The following is an 11607-nucleotide window of genomic DNA, read 5'->3' as shown; positions in this document are numbered from 1 at the left end:
CTGTGCACCATCCCGCACAACTAGACACATGGCGGCTTACAAGGCTCATGCATGCAGGACAGAGTACAGGAAGATGTCTTTCTTCCCAAGGACGATCGAGGACTGCAACAGCCTTCCAGCCTCGGTCGTCCTTAGTTCAATCATTGACTATTTCAAGCAACATCTATAATACTCCACCTTCCCCATTCCCAACCCCTGGTTTGTTACACTCCACATCCCACTCCTAACCCACAGTAGCTTTCCCGTGAAAGGTGGCAAAATCTCCAACAAGATGAAGGTGGCCGCCTCAGCTGAAAGAAGAAGATGTTGTTTTAGTCAATTATGTGATGATGGTATAAATTGTAGAGGCAAAAGAAAATATTGTGCTACATAACCGCCCTACCCCTGTTCAACATGCAGCCAGCCTTGTTTGATTCAATGCTTCAGTCTGTAGACAGATTGTAGAGCATTTGTAACGTTTAGGTCGACGTCTGGAACGAAAATGTGTCATCAGTAAGGAGGACAGTGTGCGTAATAGATCTATATGAACAGCCAGTATAATCACCATTTGGCGTAACACACCAGCTTCGCAGACACGCATGCAAGTACACGTAACAGCATTCTACTACGCAGAAGTCTAGGAGACTGATTTTTATTCTATCAGGGTCTATTGCAACAGTGCAATACACGTGGGAGTCGGTGGGACACAGGCAGCAATTGCTGGTGTCGTGACCCACACACATAATGTATCCGTTTTTTACACCTGCATGGAGTGAGGAAAGTCGTGTTAAGATAGGTGGCGTTAGGGGATTTGAACCCAGGGCCGCTGGGTTCTGTCCCGAAAACCCTGCCGTCATGGCACACGAACCCGCATTCTCCACTAGTAGGAGAACGATGAAGTGCGACCTGCTGGAAACTAGAGTTACGGAACCAACCTTATAAGGTCAACGGATGCTCATTCACCATTGTTGGGTAATCAGGATATGATGATGATGATTGAAGACCTTTATTGTATGTTCGTGCCCCGAGGGGCTAGATACAGGTCGTTTAACACAAACCAAACTAACATCTAAGTGACATATACAGTGAAATATGTACAGTACATTGTGTAAACATACATGGTAGAAGAAAAGGATAAGCTAAGCTAATCTAGTAAAGTCAACTTCTTCTCGCTTCTTTGTATATGAGATTTTGACCTTCGGCTAAGCAATACTTCCGGGTCATGGTGACGCTTTCCTGTCCGAATACCGTTTGCTTGGCACTTGGTACTGTCGTTTGTCGTCCTTGGCGAAGGAGTCCGCATTCATTCCGTAGTGACTTCTAGTGATTCATCAGGCGCCTGTGTGTCAACTAAGTTCCAGGTAAGAAGACTTGACTTGTGGATCGGTATTCACAGATTAGTAGAACAGTGTAAGGAGGAGAAGAAAGTGTCAGGAATACGAACTGCTATGATCTGCCTAGCCTGAGTGTCATCCTGTTTCAGTTCCAGGCTCAGTCGACTCAAACCTATTTTTCTTTCGTGCAGCTGCGTGAAAACTCATGATAGTAGGAAAAAGGAAATACGTTATGTATTTGGAACTGGATTGCTCTGCTTGGCTGTCGAAAATCAAGATTGTTCAAGAGCTAACGATAGGGAAGTAGAAAACGTAAACAGGGAGAGGGTCGGTAGGGGTTATTGAATTTTGTTGAACTCACTCCGTCGAGCTCGCTCGGAGTTGAATTCAACAAGGAAGGCAAAAATTGAAGCGTTGTCGCTTCGTGAAATACCTACATACGTCTTGAATCAACATTTAGTGATCAGGTTCACAGATGTTAATGTGTAAAGGGCCCCAGGTATCTGTCTTGCTGGAAACCCCTTCTTGCGCCCCGGCCCGGCCCCGAAACATCTGGAATCCATGACGGCAGAGTGCGAATTCCACGGGACGGTTCACTAACGGGGGGCGCCCTAACATCGCACGGATTTTTTAATGATCTTATTTTGCATCAGTACGCCGTGTTTGTGTCCAATGACTATGCTGATAAGGAAGGTAAATAACCCAAGTTCATGCACATAATTGTCATTTACATTCAAAACATATGTGTACTTATTCATTTCTTGTTTTTGTCGAAAAGTAGTATTTTGACAATAATGATGGTAGCACTAAGTAGAGGGTCACTGCGTAGCTAGACGGCCCGGCACCTAAATATACGACCTGTGCCAAGCAGATACATAAGTCACACAGCTATCATACACATAAGAAAAATAACTTCATAAAACACTAAAAATTTGTTTGTTGAGAAGAAAACCGACCAAAGAAAAACAACGTAAACATTGCTGTCGTCTGACGACGTTGTTTTCCCGCCATATTTAATTGGGGCCGCGATGGTGGCGGAACGATTCAACGCACAGTTTTGTTACGCTCTAACATGCGATTGATACCGTCTATGAAAAGGAAACTGAATACAGAGATGGCGAAGATATTTCCCAATAAGTAGACGGAGTATTGTTGATGTAAGCGGTGTCGTTTTTTCGTAATGATTTCGTAAGTCGGGCCGCATTCAATACGTACGTCGGGCCGCGTAGTAGCCTATTTCCCGTGGAAACATGAGCTGGGATGCGCTAGATATAGCACTTCTCACATGACGTTAGAAGTGCACACAGTCAAAATTTTCTGGTCAAAAGAAAGCTAGAATATAGCAGACTTCAAGCCTTATTTACATTTCCCTAACTTGATCACCTACTTCCGAAGAGAGCAAAATTACCAAAGCGTAATATGTTAGGCTCACTATCTGGCGTAACACTAAATCAGAAGGTACATTCGTGAAAATGTATCACAGCGTCTTCCGCATGTAACGCGGAGCGTGAAGGGCCCATGAACAGTATGAATACATTTCTTGTCCAACAATGGTCTTTAGATGAATGTGTTCAAAATTCATTCATTAAAACATGACCATTTTCTGGCAACCAGTAATGGAGCGCCGTGAGTTCCAGCGCGTAAAAAAACGTCCGATGTTTGGGCACCCCCCGTTAACTATTACAGTTTCACTCTTGACATACCTTCATAGCAGAACCTATGTTCCAAGTAGATGGCGTTCCACTGTCATTGTGTATTGTCTTGTTGCAATTTTCAATAAAGAATAAAGAGCGATAACTTAACATTATCAGTCTCTGTAAATGTTGTACAGTATACTGTCGTTGCATGCTTTTAACCCTTGCACTGATGCGCTTTTTACGCAATTTATTTCATTAATTTGATTCTCCAAATTAGGTCATTGGCCCTTGACTTTTTCTGCGCTGCTGTGACATATTTATTTCCGCATTCGGTGTGTTTCGCTGCGGTATGTTAAAAAATACCCCCAAGTTGTAGTATCCAAGCAGATCTAGTAGTGGCAAAGACCGTATCCAACTGGCAGAAGGCCGGGTGGCTATAAAAACTCATTCTGCTGGTTCTGTGACCGTTACATCTGATTGGAGATTACCCAGGTCATACCTATACGGGGCCCACATACAGGCTTTGTAATGTGCAACCCATATATATCATAATATTGGTCCAGCATACTATAAATGCAGACATGTTGGCGGTGGTTTTATGTTCACAGTTTCATACTTTTATATCATTTGGCTATGTATTGTACGTTTTTTTCCCTCTTCTGGAGATTACACTGGTCATCCAAGTAGATGTAGCAGCTGGGCTTGCTTTGGGTGTGTTAAGCGGTGCTTTGTACATTTTTCCGGAGATTACAGGATTTTTATGTCTTCCTGATATCCTACTGAATCTGAAATAAATCGTGTAATCTCCCGAAAAATGTACAAAATGCCGCCAAATAGGCCCCAAACAAGCCCAACTGCTACATCTGCATGGAGATCAATGAATCCGCAATGCAGAGTTATGTCACCGGTCTTTCCCCAGCTTCTTTACTGCCAGGTAAACGCTAACAGTGTGTGTCAGCAAGGAACGGAACTAGCACTTGAGACTTACGTGAAATAAAAATGCACTACCTGTGTTACATCCCCAGCATGTTACCTCTGCGCTATCAGGCTGCATTTGACTGTCACAGTGTGTTTGTCTTTGCGTGCATCCACAGTTTTACGAATATTGGCGAGTGTCAGAATGTAATGAAATATGATACTTGGAGAATCAGGCGCATTAAATGGCTCGGGTCCAATGTTGTATTGTTTGGCTCGGTCCAATTGTATGGTTGACAGAAAGTGATAATACGATGATACGAAAATTGACATGAGTTGACAATGCTCTGTATGACTCATGGCTATATCCAAACAGTCATGTCAGGGGTACCCAGTTATAACTTGTTTTCAATGCTTTTTTGTGGAAACATACACTGAACGTTACTCGATTATTTGTAAAAGGCAGTTGACCATATTGACACAGAGGACAGGATCAGCTTGTTTTACTCATGGTTGATTAATGTTTGTCTTGTATTTACAGACGTTGACACAATTATTGTTGACATGGCAACAACAGACAGCAAACACAGTTTGGATGACGTCAGGAGAGAAGCAGCAGGGGGTTCTGCCGACAGTGTTTCCACCTGGCAAGGAGAAAGACGTGAGGAGGTTGGGGAGGAGTCAAGCAGGAGAGACAAAGGTGTTAGGGTGTACAGGTGTGAGGAGTGCAGCAGGCAGTTCGGTAAGCTGAGTCATCTGAAGACTCACATGCGGACCCACACAGGGGAGAAACCCTACATGTGTGAGGAGTGCGGCAGGCAGTTCAGTCAGCTGAGTAATCTGAAGACCCACAGGCAGACTCACACTGGTGAGGAACCCTATAGGTGTGAGGAGTGTAGCAGGCAGTTTAGTCGGCTGGTTAATCTGAAGACTCACATGCGTACTCACACAGGGGAGAAACCCTACAATTGTGAGGAGTGTGCCAGGCAGTTCAGTGAGTTGGGTGCTCTGAAGAAACACATGCGTACTCATACTGGTGAGAAACCTTACAGTTGTGAGGAATGCAGCAAGCAGTTTAGTCATCTAGGTAGTCTTAAGACTCACATGCACACTCACACAGGTGAGAAACCATACAGGTGCGAGGAGTGCAGCAAGCAGTTCTGTCAGCCGAGTGATCTGAAGACTCACATGCGCACTCACACAGGGGAGAAACCTTACAAATGTGGGAAGTGTTGCAGGCAGTTCAGTGAGCTGAGTAATCTGAAGAGACACATGCGGACTCACACAGGTGAAAAACCCTATTCGTGTGAGGAATGCAGCAGGCAGTTTAGTTGGCTGAGTAATCTGAAGACTCACATGCGTACTCATAGGGAAGAAACCCTACAAGTGTGAGGAATGCAGCAAGCAGTTCAGTCAGATGAGTAATCTGAAGAAACACATGCACACTCACACTGGTGAGAAACCTTACAGATGTGGGGAGTGTAGCAGACAATACAGTAGGCCAAACGATTTGAGGAAACACATGCGTGCTCACGGAGGAGAAACCTTATAGATGTGAGGGGTGAAGCAGGCTTTTCGCTAAGCTGGAAACCATAAAGGAACAGTTGCAGACTCATAAGGGAGGAACCAACACATGCAGGCCAGATCACTCTAACAAGAAAGCAGTTTAGTATGACAAGTACTTTTTGATTGATATGCAAATTAAGCTAATGGATATTGTGCATGCAGAAGTCTGTTCGGGTTCACTATGTTGGTTACCTTGAAGGGCCAGAGCACTGGCCGAAAGCTTGTTGATAAGCGCTCTACATTGTACACGGAATTAACGTGTCAAGTAGTCAATAGGTTTAAACTTTAAAGGTTGGATATTTAGAGCGTGCAGCGCAGATAGCAGATAAACCTGAAGACTACCACAAAAATGTGATCATCTTGTTAATTGGTAAAGGTGTTTTGGTTTTGCTAGTTGATTCTGATTTGGTACAACATTCCTTCGGTTAAATAAGAAATTTAGTCAGTACCTTAGACATTGTAGTAGAAGTACGGAGTTTTCAGTAGTGGAAGTGCTAAGTTCAAAGAGATATTATTGATATTTGTTCACTAACGATAGCATTTTTGTAATGTATTTTTATACATTTATCTTCATATATTTTACTTCACTTATTTTTCTGTGTAGCATTTTTTTTATTGTATTAAGATGAATTCAGTTTTAACATACTGTGTTGTTTTGTTTGAGAATAAGTAAGTTAGTAACTTGTAGGGGAATCCTTAGGGTAATGGATAGTTTAGTATAGTTTTAGCATGCTTTGTTGTTTTGGTAGAGAATAATTAAGTTAGTAACATGTAGAGGAGTCCTTGAGGTAATGGTTAATTTAGTATTGTTTTAGCATGCTCTGTTGTTTTGGTAGAGAATAAGTTAGGAAGTAACTTGAAGAGGCATCCTTTGGGTAATTTTTACTTGAATCAAGTGTTACAGTTTCTTAGTTGCCATGTTTTTGTTAAGTTTTACAACCTTGTTATTAAAGAAGTCCCCTGTCAAGTGAAATAAAGCAAACCAGAAATATGAAGATAGCGTTGTTTTATGTTTCAATGATTTGCGGATAACCATGGCTTGTAGACGCAATGAGAAAATTGTGTGAATATAGATCAAAATTATGCAAATAAGAACTTGTCTTACTTGCATAGACATGATAGAGGAGGCATATCTAGCTTTAAAAGACAGGAAATTTAATGGATATTGATAGTGCAAATGAGCACCTTATTGCCATAAGTAATGAAAATGGTCAAATACAATAGTGGTAAACGAGGGAAAGTTTGTTTTAAAGTTAGGTAAATGTGAAAAAAGCTAGACAAAGAGCGGTATAAACTGGAAGAACACCCTACCTGAACGTAAATTTTACTATTCTCCAAGATTTTCCAAGGCATCGGTCGATTCGCACAATGAATAAGAAAATGCTGTATTTTCTTTTTGTGCTATAATAGGACTTTTGACACGCACAACATAAAAAACTAGTAATGCAGTCTATAAAGGTCATCGGATACTCATGTACAACTGATGGATAATCAGGGAGTGAAATATGACCTTCATCTCGACAATACTTCCGGGTCATAGCATCGCGACTTCCTGTCTGTGAAGATACTGTTTTCCTAGCGTGCGGAGTTGTTGTTCGTCCTTGGAGAAGGAATCCGCATTCATTCCGTAGCGAATTCTAGTGATTCACCAGGCGCCTGTGTGTCAGCCAAGTTCCAGGTAAGGAGAGTTGACTTGTGAATCGGTATTCAGAGGTTTGTAGAACAGTGTAAGAAGGAGAAGAAAGTTTCATGCAAGTGAGCCGGCACGCCGGCATGCATATACTTTTTTCTGGACTGTCACCAGTCGGTCAAACCTAGTTTTCTTTTGTTTATCTACGTGAAACATACAGTCCTACGTATAAGTAAAGCATGTCATTTACTGGGTTGTGCAGTTAGGTTTCTGTGATTGTTTAGGAGTTGGCGATGGGGAAAGTAGAAAATGTAAACAGGGAGAGGGTCAATAGGGGGTCGGTAGGAATTTTGGGATTTTGTTGGATTGGTAAGTTTAAGGGGGGCAAAAATACAGAATCGTCGTATTGACTTACCTACATGTTCTAAATCAACATTTAGTTATTAGATTAATAAAATGCCAATACGGAAAGGACATACAGTTATCCGTGTAACGGATACGTCAAACCCCTACGTGCGCCCCGTCTCCGAAAGTTGGTGCCCAATTCTCACATCTGTATTACATTTCCACACGGAAGCCAGAAGGGGAGTATGTGAACTTCGGGGGACGGTTCACTAACTATTGCAGTGTTACTCTCGGAAAACCACATACAACCAGTAATTGCATACATTGCAAGACAGATCACTATTTCCCAGTCTTTGTAGGGTTTCTCATCAGTCTCAATGTTGTGAATTGTTTTACAGACGATGCGTATACTCACCAGTCTTTGGTGAAAAGTTGGACCGTGGTCGAGCTTGTTTTCTGTAAAAACTTTATCCAATTGACAGACAATATTGACAGAGAACATGATTACCTTGTTTAGTTGCCTCTCGATTGATAATTTTTGGTCTTTTACTTATAGGTCCAGATCCAGATATTGTTGACATGGCAACAACAGACAGCGTACAGGGTATGGATGACGTCAGGAGAGGAGCAGCAGGGGGTTCTGCCGACAGTGTTTCCACCTGGCAAGGAGAAAGACGTGAGGAGGTTGGGGAGGAGAGTAGGAGAGGCAAAGGTGTGAAAGTGTACAGGTGTGAGGAGTGCAGCAAGCAGTTCAGTAAACTGGGTAATATAAAGAAACACATGCGGACTCACACAGGTGAGAAACCTTTCAAGTGTGAGGAGTGCAGCAGGCAGTTCAGTGAGCTGGGTAATTTGATGACTCATATGCGCACTCACACAGGTGAGAAGCCCTACAAGTGTGAGGAGTGCAGCAAACAGTACTGTCAGTTGGGTCATCTAAACAGTCACATGCGTACTCACACAGGGGAAAAACCCTTTATGTGCGAGGAGTGCGGCAGACAATTCAGTGAGATGGGTCATCTGAAGAGTCACATGCGCACTCACACTGGTGAGAAACCTTACAGGTGTGAGGAGTGCAGCAGACAGTTCAGGGAGATGGGTCATCTGAAGAGTCACATGCGCACTCACACTGGTGAGAAACCTTACAGGTGTGAGGAGTGCAGCAAGCAGTTCAGTGATTTGAGTACTCTGAAGAAACACATGCGCACCCACACGGGTGAGAAGACCTACAAGTGTGAGGAGTGCAGGAGAGCGTTCAGGGAGCTGGGTGCTCTGAAGAGTCATATGCGTACTCACACAGGTGAGAAACCCTACGGATGTGGGGTGTGTAGCAGTCAGTTTAGTCGTCTAAGTAATCTGAAGAGACACATGCGGACTCACACCAAAAAAACGGTTAAGGTATAAGGGTTGCGGTAGCTTGTTTTGTGAGTTGGGAAGTCTGAAGAGACAGAGCGGACTTACACAGGGGAAAAGCCCTACAGATGTGAGGAGTGCAGCAGGCAGTTCAGTCAGTTGGGTCATTCAGACATGCAGTCCCATAAGGGAGAAACCCTGCAGGCCAGACCACTTTAGCCAGCAACCAGTTTTGTACTGTACCACAGTTGTTTAGTACGGCAAATAATGTTACTGTCGATAGTTAGACAAGCAATGTGTGTGGCTGTTGTGAGCCACTGCAGAAACCAGTTCAGTCTTACTATTTGCTTACAGGTTTTAAGGTTGATATGCAGCACGAAGTCCAGACAGGAAGTTAACTTGAAGACTAACAACCATGTTATTAACCTTTCGGTAAAGTTGATTCCCTGTTAATCCTGTTAGTTCTGTTTGGCACAACACTCCTGTTAAAAATAATTTTTTTTTCTATCTTAAGCAGTATACTGTATAGACGTAAAACTGTTATTCAAATTAATTGTTCGTCATCTGTCTCTTACACAACAACAGCTAGGCAATTGAAATGAGGAAAGATTGATCTAGACTACCATCTAGGTATTTGCACCTTTTTAAACGCTATAACATGTACCTACATGTTGATTCCTAATGTTATAGTTGATAGTCGTGACATTTTGTGATTTGTAACGATGCAAAATATTATGCTTCCAATGTTATGGAAGTTCAAAGTAGTTGATGTATAAAGTTTAAAGTGGTTCAAGTTCAAAGTACAAAGTTCAAAGTAGTGGAAGTACAAAGTTCAAAGTAGTGGAAGTGCATGGTTCAAACAGGTATAGTAATATTTGTTCCCTGACTTTTTTTGTTATGGTAACATTTTTTTACATTTATCTTCATATGTTTTACATCACTGCACCTACTATTCCGTGTAGCATTTTTCTAATACAATTTTTACTTAAAGTTTAGTTTAAACATACTTTTGTTGTTTTGTTAGAGAAAACGAATTCTTGTAGAGGCTCCCGTCAGGTTATGGTTATTTAGTTAATGTAAGAAGTGCCATGTTATCATGTACATGCATATCTTGAATTTCTCAAGCTTGTTATCTGAAAAAGTCCACTGATAAGTGAAATAAAACAACCCCAGAAGGATGACGATTTTGTTGTTTAGTCAATTCTGTGATGATCTTAACAATTGTATAGGCAAACAAAAAGAAATATTGTGCTAAATAACCTATTTATTTATTCTCAAGTGTCACGACACACTACACTGACTCTAGATCTAGGCAGCACAGTCCATGGTTGTCAGTGTGGTGACAATTAAAGTCACCTGTTATGATGATCTGTTTCTTTTCGGAGGCTGCCTTGGAGACACTAGAGTCGATTCCACATTACCGAGAGGGTGTTTGTTGCCTTTTGTTCTAACATTTGCAAAACCTTTGTAACAATCTAAGGGAGATAAGTAACTGTTTAGAACAATTTCCAACATTCATTTGATGTTCTAAATAGTTTCTGCTGTGTTCCAACATGTTAGACAAATTTCTAACATTACACATGTTATTTGTATTATTTTCGAAACTGTTGGAAGATAGGTTGATCATTTGTTCCTATATGTTCCAACATTATAACAAAATGGTATAACTGGGTCAGTGGGATGGGAACAGGGCAATTCACACATCCCTTCAAAGTATAGGGGATTAGGCCTGGGTGCCATGCATAGACACCTCAAGATAAAGGTCCAGACGTGAAATCTAAAAATATACAGAGGCAGACAATAGAGTGCGATTAGCACCTACTTTTATGGGGGCAATAACCCAAATCTACCATTTGAAAAATGATGCAAATTGTTCCAACATGTTCAAACAGCGAAACAATTGCATAGATGTTTGAAAATTGTTCTAAATAAAGAAATATTTGTGCAATTACTTTCCAAATAGTTCCAACATATATTTATAAGTTAGAACATGTTCAAAATTTCATTCTTGATTGTTTGAACAATTTAGAACTATTTTGACTGGAATAGTCTTTTACCTAAAATTGTTTGAACTCACTAGCAATATTATCTGAAAACCCTCTCGGTGACATGGAATTGACTCTACGTTCGAATTGTTCAAAGAAAATATCTGTGGCAGCACCGCCCTATCATTGTTCCAACATTCAGCCAGACGTGTTTGGTTCAAGGCTGCATTCTGTAGACAGATTGTAGAGCATTTGTAATGTTTAGAACGTAAATGTTTCATCAGTAAGAAGGACAGCGTGCGTAATATCTGACGTATTATCTGAACGTGGTATCTGAACAGGCAGGATAATCATCATTCGGCGTAACACACCAGCTTCGCAGACACGCATGCAACTAAAAGCATTCTCCTACGCAGAAGTCTAGGGGACTGATTTTTATTTCATTTGATCAGAATTGCAGCAGAGCAATACACGTGAAACACAGGCAGCTATTGCATGCGCAATATCTGAACAGCCAGGATAATCATCATTCGGCGTAACACACCAGCTTCGCATACACGCATGATACTAGTACTAAAAGCATTCTCCGGCGCAGAAGTCTAGGAGACTAATTTTAGTTAGTCTACTGCGTAGGAAAATTTGTGATGCATTCTCCTCCACAGAGGTTTCCGTGGTGGCCTGGGAGAATGACGAAGCTTGGGCTGCTGGAAGCTGGTCTTACCGAATCTGTCTACAGAAACCTATAAAGGTCATCGGACGCGCATATACAACTGATGGGTAATCAGGGAATGAAATTTGACCTTCATCTCAACAATACTTCCGGGTCATAGCATCGCGACTTCCTGTCTGTGAAGATACTATTT

The 11607-nt window shown here is 41.7% G+C and overlaps 2 pseudogenes; both read left to right on the top strand.

The window, feature by feature from the left end:
* Positions 1 to 1255: 1255 nt before the first annotated feature.
* LOC136429209 (zinc finger protein Xfin-like) overlaps positions 1256 to 11607 on the top strand; it is a 33398-nt pseudogene continuing 23046 nt past the window's right edge.
* Positions 4414 to 5417, top strand: LOC136429210 (zinc finger protein 678-like; annotated as a pseudogene).

The sequence above is a fragment of the Branchiostoma lanceolatum genome, chromosome 3 (genome assembly GCF_035083965.1).
Source record: "Branchiostoma lanceolatum isolate klBraLanc5 chromosome 3, klBraLanc5.hap2, whole genome shotgun sequence".
Lineage (NCBI taxonomy): Eukaryota > Metazoa > Chordata > Leptocardii > Amphioxiformes > Branchiostomatidae > Branchiostoma > Branchiostoma lanceolatum.
Note: the sequence above shows the minus strand (reverse complement) of the source record. Positions and strands in the feature narration are given on the sequence as shown.